A 19,033-nucleotide genomic window follows, 5' to 3' on the forward strand; every position below is an offset into this window, starting at 1 on the left:
ATGCAAGTTGAATAACTTCAAAAGAAATACCAAGAAGTTGTCCCCAATGGTTAACCGATGACCTAGTCCACAGAGGACGTTGAGGCAGGAATTCAACCCTCCTCAAGCAGAGCAGAGTGCAACCTCAGTCTGCTACTTTCCAGGTCAGTGATGCATTTAACTGCCTCCTAGGTGGGAAAGACACTAGGGGCTGTGTTTTGCATGAAGTCCAGACCATGATATCTATTCGGTTGAGTCCTTCAGGCATCGCAGCTGGGGAATACCTGCTCTGATGCGGGCTCATCTGCATGGCCAGTACAGCAGCCAATAACTCCAGGGCTTGGTGACATCTGAGCTGAGGATTTGAGGCCATTCATTTAAATGTTTGAATCAAAAATCACAGTTACAGAGACTGAAATACTCTAGCAGGTCTAGCCCTTGGCACTTAAACAATATAAAAAGTTACCTTTTGGTGATGCAAATAATATATGATAAAAAACAATCCAACAGAAACTGCTGATGGGAAATCTGACTAGGTTGATACAGTTACTATCTAAGTCATGCTGCAAGCTATAGATGAATATTTTGCACAATCCGTTCATTGTTAATGAACATCCAAGCTAGCAAATTAAAATAAACCCATTTTATCACTCAGATTTAATGATTTCCTGCTGGGCCTTTTTAATGTTCAGAATTGGCCGCCTTTGAAATACTTAGCTCATCAGCAAATTTGCCTTCAGTCTTGTGTTTCTTCTCCACTGAAGGTTACTCTGAAATTTTCACCTTTTGCTTTCAGATGTTTATATTTAAAGGTGCCCACTGCTAGCATGAAGAACGTTTACCTCTCCTTGAGCTCGGAGTTCATAATGCTGTTTGAACACTGTAAGTCCTTAAGTACTGAAAAAAGGTGAACATTCAGCTCCAGAAATTTCAAATCCAGGTGAAGTGAACTTGCTGATTAACTCTGTGAATGAAATGAGTATTTTAGTACAGCGCTAGGATGACAGCAATGAAAATCTGTCCTAAAATATAGTAAAACCCGCAGGAAATACAAGGTACCTGCTGAGAAAACAGCTTTCTCTTTGGCTAAATGTTTAAACTTTTTTAATTTTGCCTAGTTGTTCTGGGCTAGAGGGAGCATGGGTACAGATTACACAGCGCCGTCACTGCCACGGAAATGCTCATATTAATCTAGATTTGTATGCTGTGTGACTGTTGGCAATGAGGACAGTTAACATTCCAATATCGCTTTCCCTTCAAGGATACTGAAGAGCATTGGACACATTAAGCTCTGAGGTTGGTAATTTACTAATGAGAAAACTGATTCAAAGAGAAATTAGGAACTTAATCTCTCATCCACTGAAGCCAATGGAAATCATTCTGTGATTTCCTTGGGCAGACTGTGTGTAGCTTGTAAAAGGTCATACAAGAAATCACAGAAAAATTAGAACAGAAGTCCAATATTTTTTTTTTGTTCGGCACAAGAATAACTGTCCTTTATCCGATGCCTGAATCCTTTGTATCTGAATCCCTTTTCCTTAATGCAGTTTAAAACTACTCCAGTAGATTTAGATTTACTAATATATTTTCCTATCACCACCAGCCGTGTGCTGCGGGAGAGGCGACGTTGAAAGGATAACCAATCGCTTTGGAGCACTACCATTTTTTAATTCAGACTCAGCACCGTGGGTCTCCTCTCTGGGAGCCTTCACTGGTAGTGGAGGCTGAAGCTCCAGAGTCTGGAAGCAGCGATCTCTTGGGCAAGTTTCCTACAGGAGGAGCAGAAGCCAGTCCCACAGAGGTAAAGAATCGAAACCTTTGTATCCTATTTGCATGCTCACAATTGTGTTAAGCGCTTTAGTACAGCTGAAAGCCATACCTCATGTCATAGAAATGGAATTTTCAAATTCTTTGAACTAGTTAAACTTTAACAAAAAACTCTTCTGTATTGCTGAGGCCTTTCATTGAACTAAAGCATCTGGTTTTCAGAGTGACACCATGACATTGAAGAAGTCACAATTAAATTCTTCAGACTTGTTATTTTAGAGGTAGTATTCTCCAAGGACCTAATCCAAACCACTCTGTACTCAGTAGAAATCTTTCTGCCTCGGGGCTTCCTTGATGTTTTGCAAGATCCTCTATCTCTGGTCATATTTCAGGCAGTTTATTACAAAATTCCATAATGCAATATGCATTGCTTGTGTGGCTAGCAACCTTTATATCAACAGTCTAAATAAATGCTGGTACCACTACCATAATAACTTCAATGGAGGTAAGAAATATAGTGCTGTATTTACAAATTTGATCTGCTCAGGGCCTAGGGCTGCAGTAACTTCGATATAGGAGTGTTTATGTGAAAAATCGCTGGATCATACACATGATTATTTATCAAGATGGTCTATGTATAGTGCTAGTGTTATGCATTAGCACCTACTTGATGTAACAGGAATAAACATTTTAGGAAGAAACACGAAGGACACTGGAAAGGTGTATCACAAGCACAGTTTTATAATGAACCCGTGGAATATTTATGTTGTATGTGCCACGTAAAATATGTGAGAGCTAGCCAAGTAAGGCCCTCCCAAAACTAGGTAAGCAGGACACTTTTATAATGGTGATATAACTGAAAGAGCATTCCTAGGCTTTTATGAGCCTTCTGTTTTCTGTTGGTGTTCCTTCAACTTACATAACACTTAAATGTCATTCCACAGCACGACAGAGAACAAATGTATTTTCATGATATACAGAACAAACAAGTTTTTGCACTGATCTGGGCTTAGCAAACTCTACTGTGCGGTAAGTGGTAAATGTATTATTCTACTGTGTCATATAAAGGATTATTTCGGATGTTTGAAATAATGCATATAGTTAAAGGTTATGGTAGAATAACGTTAGAGAAATTCATTGTTTCTGGACCTGATGGTAATACGAATGATAAAAAGGTGATGACTATTAGAGCCTTGAAGCATTACAGTCATTTTACTATGATAATAGTCCTCAGATTTGGTTATAGCCCTAATACGTTACCTGAAAGTTAAAATCAGTTTCTCAGGTCTCTTGCCACATAATGATTGCTTATTGTCTAGAATGCAATTTCTGAAAGAAAATGAGAGTTGATCTTGAGGATAAATCCTGTTTTCTTTTATCTTTTTCCTTTTTCTTCTTTTCTTAAGAAGAGCTAAACATGGAGCTTGTATTTCAGAGAAGGAATCAATTTAGGCTCATCATTTCTAGCTTGAAATACACCAGGACAAATATCTCTCCTGCTCCGTGTTTTTATCACTCTTGGTACCGGACCGCAGGCACATAATGTTTCTGGTGTTAGAAGCAATACACCAAAGCTGTCAAGTGACTGAGCGCTTCAAACCAGACCCTACAGATTGTTTTGTTTTACTTTTGAGATACCTTAAACAGGCATGTGCGAAGGAGCAGCTCACAGAAACCTGTCCCGGCTGCTAGGCTTGTTTGGGGGGCACAGTGCTGTCTGCCTGAAGGACACGGGCTCTAAGATGCCTCTCCTCAGAGTGCCAGCCTTCCCCTTCTGTGCAGAAGTGCGCAGCAGGAGAAAGGAGTCAGGGTCACAATTGTTGCTCCTTCCCTACCACACCAGACAGCGGTCCCAGCTCGGTTTCGAAACGGTGCCCATTATCATAATATTAGCACTTCACAATGCTTAATGTGTGTTTAATCCATCATTTTCAGGACTCTCAAATGAAGGACTCACCGTCCCTGATCTCTGCTACCAGTGCAAAAAAAAATACCGATTGCAATCTTAGCCATAACAAGGTCGCACAGTAAAGCACATATCAGAAGAAAGTCTAATAATAATTTTCATTGTGTGTAATAAGTATATAATAATGTTTAGAAGAAGAACGGTGAAAGTCAAAGCTTTTCCTCTATTCCTGATTCTGCCTCTGCATTGAAACACACACACAAAAGACAAGGGAAAAGATGGAAGAGGATGAGAGTAATATTCCAGCTAAAGCTGAACTGGTTCCAGACAAACTGTAAAAGAAACGGAATGGTGTCACAATTATGACAATGCAGAATAGAAATTCAATATTCGTTCTGTAGTTTGTGCTCTGCTTTACCTTAGGGACTAGGAAATGTTTGATTAAAAGGGGACTCATGTTGGCAGGGTGCATTATTCATTCCAGATTTTACTTTTGTAACTCAGGATAGTCAAATACAATTCTTACCCCAGAATCTGTCTGATGTCTCTGTATTTCTGGAGCTTCACACAGGTGATTGGAAATCAAACATTCAGGGGAGATACTGCAGTTAAGTATTAAACCTGACAGCTTTTATATGTCTAGTACAATAATTGATTTCATGTTATGCTAACCTACTCTGCAGGTTAAAGCAGCACGGATAGTTCCATTTCATAGAGTAGTCACTGAATTTTTACTTTTAAGGTTTTAAAAGCACTGAGGCAATTTACATTTCTATTTTCCTTTTAAAACATTTATATAATTGAAGAATACAGTGAACACTTGCTCAGACAAAGGGACAAATTCAACCCCAAAAATTCCACTGAGAAAAAAAAAAAAAAAAAGTAAAAAAATAATCAGTAAAATACTAAAAATAAGTTAACTTCTTGAAGGGAGAGGTTATATGTTTATTTTCTTTCTCTTTGTTCTGGTCAATTTACTACCTGCCTGTGCCGCCTTGTTGGAGCGGGGAGCTGAGGAGCGCTTGGCAGTGGCAACAGTCCGAGCAATTTCTGGCATTTCAGAGTTTAAAGGCAAACAAACTAAATACTCTATTAAGCAATATGGTTCCAAAAATACATTGGTATAATGTCACTGCTGACAAATTTTGGATTCACGCACCTTCTTCTTGACCAGAAAGGTTTCAGAGAAGAACTCTCCAGTGTCCTTGGTGGAAGAGGTTTTTCCCAGGTAATCCTCAGGCTGGAGTAAACTGTTTCTTACAATGCAATAAAATGGAAATTAATCTGTATTCAAAAGCACTGCTCTTTTTTAAGAATTCACATATATTAATATTAGGGAAAAAAAGGTGGGATTCACAGAGTATTGTTGGACATGATGCAAGTTGTCTACCTTTCCAGGTACGTGACCCTTTCCATCTACTTCAGGTTCATCTCAACCAGTCCGCAGAGTGATTTAAATGCGGGTCTCCTACTTTTCAGGAAGCTCCCTAAACTGAAAATAAGATGGGCTAGGTTGAACTGCCTTTAATCTTCCCAGGTATTACTGTTTCACTTAAATACATATTATACCTGGAAAAGACAGGCTGCTTCCGTGGGCAGCTGCTCCAGGCACTTGATTCCCACCCCGACCTCACTCAACAGACATACCTGTTATGCCAGGTGGAAAACCATTAACTTCAGGATTAATTCATGAGATAATATCTTTTTACCTACTGTTACAGGTAACTGCCATGACCCTGCGCCTGCTGAAGTAAAAGAATTTCTACTTTGGTAAGGACTAAGTCAGGCTGTCTGTGGCCAGAGACCACTTCTTCTTCCAAGTAGTTTTCACTGTGTATTTATGGTGAGGAATGAGTGTCGCTTTCCTTTTGCACATTAGGACTGCTGAGCTGAAGAAAATGGGTATAACTTTTCTTTTAATTCTATAATCTTATTATCCTAGCTCCAATAAAAACTGATAATGAAATCTGAGGATATTGAGAACTTGGATTTTTTCCATTAAGTTTAACTTGATATTTTTTTCAAGCAATGTGGTACTTACTATAGTCCAACTCTTTTTAAGACTATCCAGGGAAACATAAACCCTTGCAGCGAGCCATTTTCTGTCAAAATTACATCTGACCTGCATATTTTTGCAATTCTCTGATGCATTATACAGTCAGATCAGGTTGTTCCTTGACCAGTTGTTCACCCCTATCAATTGCATTAGCATTTAACCTGTCAGTTTAAATTACAAAGGTAACAAAGGTTTAGGAAGGTTACAATAGATCCAATCTCACACAGAAGTGTGGAAGAATAATCTTAAATCATCCTTCAATGCGAGTGTTATTTTTTCTCCTGACATACATATACTCACCTTCTAGAAGCATCACTGTAACTGTGGGCAACTTTTTATGGTGCAAGCTACATGAAATTGGTAAAACTTGTGTAATAAGAGAAGTACTAGCAGTAAGACAAGCATGTATATTTTATTAGAACGTAGATTATATCTCTTGTATCCTTACTTATTTTCTCTTCTGTTCTCTATCCTTTTTCAGTGCTAAATTTCCTCTTTTTCTCTTGCTAGAGATTCTGTTCTTCCTTATGTCTGATTAGTAAATTAGGTCCTATTCTGTAGTCAAATAAGCACATCATCAGGGGTTGGATTCCTTTAAATCCTTAATCGTTTAAACTTCAAAATAATGTGTCTGCAAGAGGGACAGCCCAGCCTCTCCTCGAACCATCCATCATCCTGTGCTGTACACTTGCAACTCTACCGCATCAGTTTTGGGTTTTTTGGGGTGGTGTATTAATAAAATACAAACCTATGATGCTAGCATGCTAAGACAAAACCGGTTCTTTCAAACAAATGTGTACGCTTGGAAAAAATCTAGAAATCGTACTCATTTTGCCTAGCATCTTTCATATTCCTGTAATGACTTTATAACACATGGGCAAAAGGCAACCTAGCACTAGTCCTGTGGGGCTGTTCAGATATAGCAGGGAGATCTGGAAAATGCCACCTTGTGTGAACCAGAGGGCAGCAGGAGAGTGGCACAGGGAATCACATTTCGGCTGGCGCATAGGGCAGGGGTCTGCACAGTGCATCTATGAACAGTGATGTCAGAATTCCAACTGCAGATTGCCCAAATACAAAATATGACAGAATTCCTACCACGCCTACCCCTACCAACCTCTGCGTGCCCCTCTCAGCATCCACACAGGCTGCTGAATAACATAAAGCACTCCAGAGCCTTTTGCAAAGCTAAGATGGCACACGGTGAGCCAAAGATGCCACCGACTGAAGCATTAGGGAAAAAAAACCAAACAGCCACCAACCAAACACAAAAGCAAAATCCTGTTTCTGTTAACTTATAAGTGCCGTGATATTTCCTACATATTTTCCTCCCTTTCTTACTAAAGGTGAAACAAAGGGCTTCTGTCAATAATATTCATATGCACAATGCTCACATCAAAGTTTGCCTGCATGGAAACTGCATCATTAAGATAGTAAAGAAGCAATATTAAAGGTAAAGCCAGATTGTGGCTGTTACTGAGTTCAGGAAACACAGTCGCATATTTCTTTTAATATATGTAGATATTTTAAAAATATTGTTTGCAGTGTGTCCAGAATGCATGTTAAAAAGGCTCTTAAAATAACAATACCTGCCCATATATTACATTTGAGCAATAGATAAATGCTAAAAATAATGATGCTGGAAAAATAGTTTAGGCATATATCTTTGTACGCTTACACAAATACCAACTTTACCACATGCAGCTGTGCTACATTAACTGTGCCATGATGAATGCTCTTTAATAAGCAGAAGAGTGGAGGCTGGACTACATTTGGCTCGAATGCGCTGGGCGCTGGAATCGGGATGCAGAGGTTTCATCTCCCCAGAGGTGCAGCAGCTGCTCTGCCCTCGCACAGGAGGGGGCTGAGGCAGGGTTTGCATGCGGGACTGTGGGCAGGACGCTTGAGCCCTGTCATTAGCCAGATGGACAGATGTATTTACATGCGTAACTGAAAGGTGACTGTAGTGGGAATCTATTGAGTAGTCAAATAAAAAGCACAACTCCTTACCAGTTTCCAATGAGTCCTTGGAGCCATACAGGTGTCAAAAAAGGCAATCTCTACAGTGCCAAGACTGATTCAGACCTCATTGATGTAACCCAGATTATTACTGCTCTTGAGCAAAGGCAGGTCATTTACGCTGCAGTTGCATGCGTGGTTTTATTGAAGATGCATTGGGAATTGTCAGACTCCTGAGGCAGCCATACTATCTGTACACTCAGAAGGCTCTTACAGCCTTTTCCCAGCAACTCATATTCTGTTTTCAATCCACATAGAATAATCTTAAGGCAAGAAACAAAAGGTGAAGTGAATTTCATCTTCAGTGCAACATTCGCTACTTTACTGCACAGCTGCAGATTTTGTTATTCCTTGCACAGAGACAGAGCTTGGATTTAGATTTTTGGCCCCATTGCATCTTCTGTTTGAAATAAAACCTATCTGAAACCTATCATCTTAACTGGCCAGCTAAGGCTTTTTCTTTGGAGGAGATTCCACCCCCAGACTCATGCTTTACTGACATGAGAAGTCTTCTATGACTGCGGCGGAGCAAACTGCACAGAGCTGGTGAGCAGATCCCTTCAAGGATCGTGCAGACACCGGCACAGATTTCCTGGTGCAAAACACTCCAAGAAAAGAGCAGATTCCATTTGAAGGTTCTGCTTTATCATTCCACCTCCCTTGCAATGGGGTTTCATCAATGAATACATTTAAGAAGCATCCTTTTCAGTTTTAAAGGCTTTCTCTTTCTGAAAAGTAGAGCATTAAAGCCATATAAAGTGACCTTTCTCCAGATTTATTTTTTGATGATTCCCTGTAATTTCCACCTTTCTCAAATTAAGCAGTTCACTGTGGAACAGACTATCCACTGCCCCAGAGAGTTCTCAGGAACATGACAGAGGAATGAAGCTCAAGCAGGGAGGCCAAACTATGAATAAAAAACAGAGCTCCACAGTCCTTCAATCAGCACTTGTGTTCACATCCCTGCAGTCCCCCAGCAGCCAAAACTAAAGTTAATTAAACTTTGTTCCTAAGCTTTATGTCCCAGAGAAAAAGAAAATTAAACAATAAATGACAAAAAAACAAATACAAAAGAATTTAAAATCTGTGCTACCATATTTTGACTATGCAGCTACTACTTCTTTGAACCAACAAGAACTGCTGTCCCCTGATCACATAACTCTTCTTAAGAGAGGACAAAATACTTCTCATCTCAGATAATATCCTGGGATATTCCAAAGGAAAATAAACATTTAAATATAGCATAGGCCCTATAAAAGCATCTCACCAAGACCTGCTCGGAGTGCACTGCTGCACTGAAATACACCTCCGAACTTCTTGGGTGAGCCGAGCACTGGTGAATCATAGCCCCTTTCCAGCTTCTGTAAATATCTCCAGCAAACGCACGTGGAAGCACTCCCATATCTACAATTGTAGCTCCAATTTAAACTACTGTTTCTAATATTATATATTCATAAATAAAATCCTAAATTGTTCCTTGTGGCATAAACCCAAATGCAGCCCTAGCCCTACCAAAAATAAACCTGACACCATTTGGTATGTTTTTCCAATAAATATTTATAGCGGTGCAGGTGTCAGAGACTCTTTTCGGTGAAAAAAAAACCCTTATTCAGATTTTATTGATGTAACTCACAATATTACTGCTCTTGTACAAAACAAGGTCACACTGAAGTTATATGTCAGACTTCATTAAAGTGTGTACTGGGAATCATCAACTTGTGATGCTCGCTGACCCGAGCACCTTGCAGTTCATGAACGTTAGCAAGGCTTTCTCATGCCACACATTTGCAACATCTGCACAGTCAGCTAATCAATATCGGTAAGAAAATGAACCAAAAGTTACCTAGCTGTAATTATCATTGAAATCTCACAAACCTCATGATACTGTCAACTGCGAGTACACCCCTACCTGATATTTTCAAGTCTTTCATTTGCTTGATTCACAGCAAGCTTTTGAAAACAGAGCTTTCTTGCCTTATCCAGGAAAATAATCCCATTTGGAGGATGTTATTTCTTATGCAGAAACCATCATGGACCACAGAGCTGGTCTTTGAAACTTCCAGCAAAGCTGAGAAATTTCCACAGAACCAGTTTTTGTTTCAACTACATCCTCTCCCTTCCCCCAGAAAGTTTAAGGAAGAAACAAAAGAAAAGAGGAAAAGTTCTCAGTTTCCTGTTTCCTATTCTCAATATAAATGAAATTAGGTCATGTATTTGATATGACACATATGCACTATTTATGGTCTGCAATCAAGCTGCAAGCTGTGGAGTTCAGTGCCACTGTCTATCATGAAGTCAAACTGAGCCTAAATAACTTAATATCCTTAAATTTTGTATCCACCATATATCCATGCTTTGGAGGGACAACACCTCAGCTGAAGGCTCCAGTGTAATTTGTTTGGAGCGCTGACCTTCCTTTGAAGTATTACTAGTATTTGTCACTGTTATATTCATGGTAGTGGGTGAGATTTACCAGTCCTTGTTGCCTGCGTTATCAAATGGCTTAACTTAAATATTTAAATGGAAAATGGCTTTGCATTTTTACTGACACAAAGTCATTCAGACACAGGGGCTCTGCAGTACAGCAGAGGGAAATATTACGAAGCCGATGACTAACTGAGATTTCTTGTACAGTGTTGGCGTGTTGATGGACAACAGGAGAATTCCACCCAGATACTGCGCTGAATCTCTAATTAACAACAAGGAGAGAAAGAGAGCTTGTTTTGACTTACCACTTGGAGAGCTACAGGGATGAGGAACTCCACTGGACCAAAAGCCCATCCTCGTTTTCTCTGTGTATTTCACGTCACACTTTGTTACACTCAGGGTGTTCACTTTGCGTGGCTGTGCTTGGTTTTTTTTGTTTCCCGATGCGTACATCTGATAACTGCCAGAACTGGAAAGAAGATGAGTAAAATAACAATAATTATGCTTAATCACACTGAGACTATCAGAATCCGGTAAATAAATAAGCATTTCCCATGCTTGCTTCTTAATCCTAAAATCAATGTAATCTGATTATTTTCCTAATCCTACTGGAAATCAGAGGTTCCTGTAGGCTTTAGAGAAACTCCTTGGACTGAAGTTCAGTGGGAGCTGGTAACCTGATTTCTGTAGAGCCCACTTAAGAGTTCAACTGTAAAATTAGACCAAAACATTAAATACTTTAAAAGTGATTTGGGATGTCGTCATTGATAAGTGCCTATCAAGTCATCCAAAATGTTTTCTTCCCCCCAAAAAACGTGGGCAAAATTTTGTCTAAGAAACATGGACACAATCAAATTTGCTCACTATTTTAAAAAGTAATCACGTGTCATAACATTCAAACAAACCACAACACATGTAACAGAGAGACATTGTATACATAACAAAGATCTTTCAAACTGACATAGATTTGTATGACATTCACTAATTAGGTGAATTTTATACCTATTAAATTAACCAATATGAAACACTGTGTGAACCCTCTTAATTCAATTCCAGTCCGGTTCTGTTTGCTTTGGGAAATGTACAAGTAGAAACTCAATCAAGGAAGAACACCCCTGCTACTCCAATATAAGTCTGCAGCTGAAAGCTTTAGCACAAGCTTAAGTAATTGGGGAGGGGGCTTCAAATAAATCAAACCTCTGTATTTAAACTAAGACACTGTGTTTTCTACTAACATCTCTCAGAGAAAGAACAATAATATTGGGGGTAGAGAACTAATCAATATTCCCTTCAAAGTAGACTGGTTAAGTGCACTAATTAAATTAAAAAGGCTGAAGATCAGAGCCTCAATAGCAGAGCAGATGTTTTGTACTCACCAGCCTGCTAAGGGGGTATTTCCGTGCTCTCTGCTGGGCCTCCACTACAGGCTGAAACCCCTGGGAGGGTCATGCCCAGCACAAATTAGAGGCCACACCAACTTATCATCTGTCCAGGTATTTGCCAAGCACAAAGTTCACATTTAAGCATCCTTTCCCTTTACCCTCAGGAGCTGTAGCCCAAATCAACAGCTTCTGGCACATGTTCCTGATAGGCAGGGTCAGAGCAATCCTCATTTCGGTAATGAGCTTGCAGTCCTGAAGATCTGCTGTGCTGTAAATATTCGGAAGGTGGTGGGCAGAGATCACAGAAGCGCGTGTGTGCATCCCCCCCTCGTTCACCGCTCAGCACATTCCCATTCATTACAGGCAATTGCCTGAAATCACAGCGGCTGCACTGCTGTCTGTTAGAGGCAGCCACAGCACCTTCTTGTCACATTCAGTCAAATATTTCTTCATTGCCTCATGTCAAGTTCTGTTTGCATGTTGTCAATCCAAGAACCGCTCCAGAAACATGTGGAATGGTCTCTGCAGAAAGCTCTCTCCAAGTGTGACGTCTGCATGAGTGTGCAAGGTGTGTGCTTGCCACGAAGCTTGCTAGCTGGATTTCAGAACTACGTGGAGGAGCTAAGCGGTTACCCCGCCGCTTTCAACTCAGCAGCAGGCTGCGTGGCCTCCAGCGGTGCAGCAGGACTCCCAGGTGGGGTGTACAGAGGCTGCGCAAGGGGCAGCCACACCAGGGGGTCCCTGCAGGCTGCAGAAGCAGGTGCACATCCCCGAAAGTGCCCTGTGTCCAGCCCCAGACAGCCAGGATGATGTGATGTTGGATAGGACCTGGAGCATCCCAAAAGCCTGCTGACAGTATGATTTCTTTTTTAGAAAATGTCTTTACAGAAAACAAAACAAAACAAAAAAAACAAAACAAAACAAAAATTAAGCATCAAAAATACCATGCTATATAATCCATGCTAAAAATAGCCATTATTTGCATCAGAAGAAAGATGTTCATGTTATCAACTACAAAGAGGTTACAGGAAACTCTTGGATTTCTTGTCCGTGTACAAAGCTTAGAAATAATATTTTGCTGAGCTAAATGTCTTCTATATTTGCTTTTTAAAATAGCAGCTACTTTGTATTTTAACTATGGACTTTCCGTATGTTAGGTCAAGGATATTGGTTGACCATGGATTTCAATGTAAAATAATTCCCAACAGACACCGCATTCTACTTTTTTTCTAAAAGACAGCTTTAGCCTTTCTCTCCTAGACAATATATTGAAGAATTACTATGATTCTTAGTTTTTTTCTAAAGACAAATGAATAATCATATCTTTTCCCTAAACTGTAAGTCTCTATCCATCCATGTCTTTCTTTCACACAGCAAAGAGGCTAACCTAAATGAGTGTGTCACTCAGCCTAACCTAAATGCACTCACAGTGTTAACAATACAGAATTCAAAATAATTACAGTCACCAAAATCTTAGACAATTTTCTGGTGCCGTATAGCAGTAACAGGAGAGGAAAAACAGTAGCTGAGGTTACTCTGCCTAATAACAACGTTGTGGCTGTACCGAGCAATGTAATGGCACTCTCGCACAGAGATGCACATCTGCGGTACAGTAATACTGTCAGACCTGGTGCACGTGCCCAACGCAGCCTCTGGAGCTGTTTGAGTAACCTCTGCTCCACACACCAAGGAACCTCCTGTTGCAGCAACTGTAGCGTCACCTACATTTGTCTCAGTTCGGCACACCTTCCTCGGTGCACTGAACGACACCAGTCAGTGCACTGGATTTGGCCAAGGATGGAGACAAGGGAAAACAAAGAAAACAGGCAGAGATCAACTAGCATCATCGACGGGGAACACTGGGGTGTTTTGGCCATAATCTGTCATGAAGACAGAGCAGAGACACAAGAGGTTTCACTTAAAACGTGGTGGCAACGGTAAAGGAAAGAACTTGGCTTGGGTGTCAAGAGTTAGGCAACAGGGAGGTTGCTGCCAGGGAGGTTTTGGCTGGCCCAGCTGTAAGGCCAGCCCAGGCCATGGCACCTCCACCTCCATCGCTGGGGTGTACGAGAAGGTTGGACAAACAGCCATCAGAAGTTTTCATCAGAAGCCATCAAGGCTGCCCCTGCCCTGGGGCCGAGGGCCGTTACGACATGTGAAGTCTCTAGCTACAGCTAGAAAAATGTCTCGCGCTTCTGAGCTAGGTTTGCCTCCCCAGAGACCCCTGCCCAATGGCCCTGGGCAGAGCGGCTGGCGCAGGGCAGCTCAGGGAGGTGGGAGCCCACCCCCTTCTCACCCCTACGGGAGGGGATGAGGTCAGAGAGTCACTGGGGCAAAAACCTTCTAGGACAGACCTATTCAGGTTGTTTATCAATAAACACATAGGTGAAGATTTTTAAAAGGTGTTTAGACGTCTCCAGGCTCTATATAAGTTCTCGAGGTACATAAATACCTAATTGCACTTGCAGAACATCCCTCTTAAAAACATTCCCCTAGCCTGGCACGCCGGGGGCTCCTCAGTGCTGGGTGGCACTGATTTCTGCATAACCTTACATACAGCTTAAAGATCAGTAAAAATCAGTATCTACATACCTTCTGTATAACCTCAGATGCTTTACATTCACTTGAAAGGTAAAATACAAAGAAACTAAGGGGAAAAAAATAGGAAAACTTGTGAGAAGAGGCAGAGAAGGTAAGGCAATAACTTCTGTGAAGGTGAAACCGTTCTGCTGGATCTAGTTCTTTCGGGCAGAACTGAAATAGATGAAACATGTTGGCATCTTAATGCTTCGTTTTTCTTCCCTTTTCTTTATCATAGAACGAAGGGAAGTATTTCCTCTCCCATCTTAGATTTATGCATCAGACAACAGATCTGTGAAGATCAAAAAAAAGAATAATGTTTCCAAAGCAACAGAAATTCTTGAAGAAATACCGATATGTTTGCTTGATAAATTTTTTCTTCATTTCTATATTCATACAAAGCACATGTATTTTCACACACCATTGAACAGGGAAATACTGTGAATTCCCATAGAAAGCTGCTATTAGGTTATATTTCTTTCACTGGAGAAGTTATTTGCTATAGCTTTTCAAACCATAGCAAAAAGCCTTGCTATCCTTCCTGCAACTTATTTAGCACAAGTGTAAATTATTTTTTTAAAATGTTATTAATGGAAGATAGTTTCTGATTTTACAGAAATTCAAGTGTCTTCTCTGAACCAGAGACTGTTTTCAAACTAACTTGACAGGATCGTGATATCACAGTAATGCTAATTTCAAGCAAAGTCATTATTAGGAATGGATCAATACCAGTTTATCACAAAAGTGCAATGTTCAGTGGGATCAAGGCAAAAAAAAAAAAAAAAAAAAGAGATGCTCAGGAAGATGTCAGCAAAGCTAAGCAGGACCAGGGGTGGGCTGGCACACGCTAAGGAAGAGCTGAAAACAAGCAGGACCCTGAGATCGACTCTGTGGCACAGGGCGATGGAAACCAGCTGCTCCCAGGAAAGCAGAAGACACCAACCAGAAGAAATCAAGGAGGAGGAAACCAGGCTGTTTGTGCCTTTACATTGACATGCTGATTTTTCCTCCCAGTTTCCCAGGTTTTCTCTAAGCAGGCAAGTGGAGGGTATCAGCAGTGGCAGCACGGCAAGGATATTCCCCCCGAGCATGGATTGTGTTTTCTTGTCCCACAAGTTCTCAACAGTTTGCAGAGAAATTGCGTATGAGGCAGGGTGTAAATTTGTGATCTCACATTTCCACCCACCAACAGCTCCTCTGTTTTTTGTCAGGTCAGTCAAATTAATTGGTTTCAACTTTTTTTAAGTAGAAGTTCATTAAAATTTTGAAAAATTGCCATCACAAGAAAAAGCACAATCTTCGGTTAACAGTGTCAACCCGCTATTCCACTGGCTTCTGCTTCTTCCTAATTGGGTATGTTGAATCAAATTCTGCTTAGCAAACAGTTTGGGTTTTGGCAAATCAGCATTTTTCTCCAGTGGGAAAAAAAATTGTCAAGAAATTCCCAACCATTTCAAATAATTTCCCAGATGTGGTGGTAGCTTAATAAAGTCGTAGCCTATTTAAAACTACATTCTTGTATCTTTCAGGTCTTCCTGAGGTATCAAGGGACAATCAGTCACTGCTTGTACTCAATAAACCAGGAGATGATACCACAGGAATCGATGCAGCTCTGCAAAGATTTGAAAGATGTGCATATATTGGAGAAAACAGTAAATAAAAATAAAACCTCACTGGAATTTAACTATTCAATGGGCAAGTTTGTACTTGTGTGCATATATAGATAGCCTAGCCAAAGAAAAGGGGCAATTGTGAACTTGACAAGCATTGGCTAATATACAAAAATAAGGCCAATGTCATCATGTTACACCCTGCTATTCTAATTCTGCATTAATTTACATAAAGGACCTTGCTGATTGGATGCAGATAATTTCTGGCTCTCCACTTCACCAAGAAAAATCAATTTGGGGATACTGTAGACTAAACCAATGTTTTCCTACTATGCTGCCAGTGTTTGCTGCACATAGCAAGCTCCATTGCTCATACAGGTACGTTTGTGATTCCAAAGGTAATGAGGGGTATGGCTGGCACTGAGAGCTTGCAGGAAGTATTAGTAATAGTACTGTCTCAATATTTAGCTAATACTGTTAGTGACAACATTTTTAAAGACTTCTTGAACAGCCCGCAATTAACATTTCTTCACTCTTCTTAAATTGTCAGGCATTATGAAAACAGACAAGGTCATTTTTTTAAATCTGCAATAAAGTCAAAGAAATTGCTGGAGATACAGCAAAAATATTACACATATAATTACCACTGTGGTAATTTATTCAATAAAGCTCTCATTTAATTACAGGAACGTACTACACTGAGTGATGTGTTCACATGATTCATCTCTCATACGTAAATATTCAGAGAAAGAGGCATCTCATGAGGACAGCAGCCCCTCTCTGGTCCCCACCTGTGGTTCAGCACAGTGTGCAGACAGAGGGACATTGGCGGGTCACGCCGCCGGACAGCCCACCTGCCTGGTGACATACAGGCAGAAAAGAAGGTGGCCCAAGCAGCGCGCTCTGAACCAGCACCACACACCCTCCTGAGCGGTGCCAGGGACGGCAGCTGGGAGCAGTGCTTCACACCTGCACCGTGCAAGGCGGTGGTGATCGTTCTGGAAACACTTAGTGTCACCTTTCAGAAGCGTGATGATGCTTTCTTGCTTTTCAGGAGCGTGGCCCTTGGCCACCGGTTTCAGGCACAAGCTGGTGGTGAGCTGTAACTTACCATCTATGTTATGTCCTCTTTCCTACGCTATGCTCACCAACAAACACCGAGAACGTTGAAATGGAAGAAACTTGTCAGTACGCCTGCCTTCTTTCTGTGTCCATCAAGCAACTGAAATAATAAAGTATGAACCCATACTGATTTGCACTGTTAGAAATACAGGGTTGGGTTTCTTTCGTAATGTAGAAAAATAAACATTCCTCACGCTTACAACTAAGTTGTTTCTTATTGGTATGATACTACGCGCTCGTAGAGGCTTTGTGCTCACAGCTGCCTGCCTCCCCTCGCTGCCCTCACTGCCCTCCCTGTTCTTCTGCCATTGGGTTACCCAAAAGCCGATAGAGACTCCGCCCAAAGCTTTTAAACCCCAGAGCTTTCAAAGGGAGAGGTATTTAGAGCTGTAGTAAGTCACTGCCTCTGCACAAACTGTACCTGTGCTGTTTTAACATAAAACCATGGCAAATCATCCTGTTACTTAAGTCTTTTCCCCCACGATTTCAGCACTTTCACAAAAACCAGTAGAAGGAAGCAGTTTGTATTTGAACATAACACATTTTTTCACCATCCATTTCTCAGAAAATGCTCACTTATTTTATCACAAATTTAAACAAGAAAAACCTCAAACCCAGCCGTGTCAAGCCTGACAGAAGTTGATGACACTCATAAAAGGCACCGTTTTCCAAAGAGACATCTTTCTCATGGAAAGCGTTAGCCAATTGATAATACAAGTAATATTCAGCTCTCTACATCTATGCTGATACATAAAACTGCTGTCAAAGCTGCTGTCCTTATTGACATCATCATGAATACTTTGTTCCCAAGGTAAAGACATTATTGTCAGAAGTAGCTGAAAATGTTATAAAAGAGATTTCTCAGTTTAACTATGTAAAAGTCTGTTGTTAGAAACACTTCAGGATCCCTTAGCATCAAAAAAAAAAAAAGACTGAGAACACCCCATTCACAACAGCATGTCTCACTTAAAATCTTCAAAGAGAATTTTAAACAGGAAAAAACCATGGGGTGGGAGCTGGCTGGGGCCGTACACATGGGGAGAAAGCCAACCGAGGAGGGAGCTACCCAACAACTGGCATTCAAGAGGCTGAAATAAAGTCAATCCAGACATGTACAGCCCCCCACAAAGCCCTGGAGTTGTGTATCATCACAGCAGTGCGCCCAGTGCCTGTCAGCAGTGCTGAGCAGTGACAGGCATGGCTGGAGAAGCAGAGCATGAATCCCACCGTGCCCATTGCTGCGCCCATCGCTGCATTCTCCTTCACCATATACTGAAAATAATACCACAAATAAACGAAAGTAACCCTTGCTTCCCTCAGTGCCGACCTTATTTAACCTTGCTATAATTTGGCAGACACAAGTCACTGAAGAGCAAATCTACTTACAGATTGCAACCATTTGCCACCTTGTGGAATCAACACCCAGAGATGCTTGCTGCGGGGCAGGCTCGTGTCCCGGTCCCATTGCAGCCCCAGCCCTTCCCAGTGCCCCCCCTGCCCTGCCCACAGGGTCAGAGGGGGGCACACGTCCCGCACCGCTTCACCCCCTTTCTGTCCCTGTGACATTTTATCCCACTCAGCTCTTCCCTCTAATCTAATTTGACTGAGATGGAGAAACCACACGCTCTCTCGAGATCAATTCTCCTCGAGCACAGCACGTAAATGAATATTTTACAAGTCGTATGAATGCAGCCCCTTTCCATTTTTCTTTGCCAGTTCTGCTGCACGAAGGCAGATGCTGGTACCGATTTATGGCGTTAAGCTCCTATCTCGGGAGCCTGCAGAGATTCCTGGTGTTCCAGCCGAGCCCCTCACCAGCTTCCCCCATGGAGGGCTCCATAAATAAGGTCCAAAAATAATATATGCTGCTGTTTGCTATGCAACTTTGGACATCATTTTAACTCCTGCTTAGCTGTAACAGTTGATTATTAAAAATGTGCGATTGCTCATTTGTTCTAGAAAACACCTTGCAGAGGTCCCACGCACCAGTGGTCTGCAGTGACCTCTTTGGTGGTAAAAACCAATCTGCACTGAAACTACCGACGTGTGAAACCTTCTTTAATAAGAAAACGCTTTCTACATATGGTCACATTCCTTAGCACCCTGTGGTCAATAGCTAATAGAATGTACCTTAAATGTGACTATAGGGAATTAACACTTGACATCTTAGGATCCCACCGCAATA

The 19,033-nt window shown here is 41.2% G+C and overlaps 1 long non-coding RNA gene across 1 annotated transcript; it reads left to right on the top strand.

Annotated features, from left to right (window-relative positions):
* Positions 1-635: 635 nt before the first annotated feature.
* LOC130148261 (uncharacterized) lies at positions 636-11,266 on the top strand. Its single transcript, XR_008821503.1, has 4 exons — positions 636-861; positions 1,583-1,780; positions 2,691-5,422; positions 10,362-11,266. It is a non-coding gene; the product is annotated as an uncharacterized LOC130148261 (long non-coding RNA).
* Positions 11,267-19,033: the final 7,767 nt, after the last annotated feature.

The sequence above is a fragment of the Falco biarmicus genome, chromosome 4 (genome assembly GCF_023638135.1).
Source record: "Falco biarmicus isolate bFalBia1 chromosome 4, bFalBia1.pri, whole genome shotgun sequence".
Taxonomy (NCBI): Eukaryota; Metazoa; Chordata; class Aves; order Falconiformes; family Falconidae; genus Falco; species Falco biarmicus.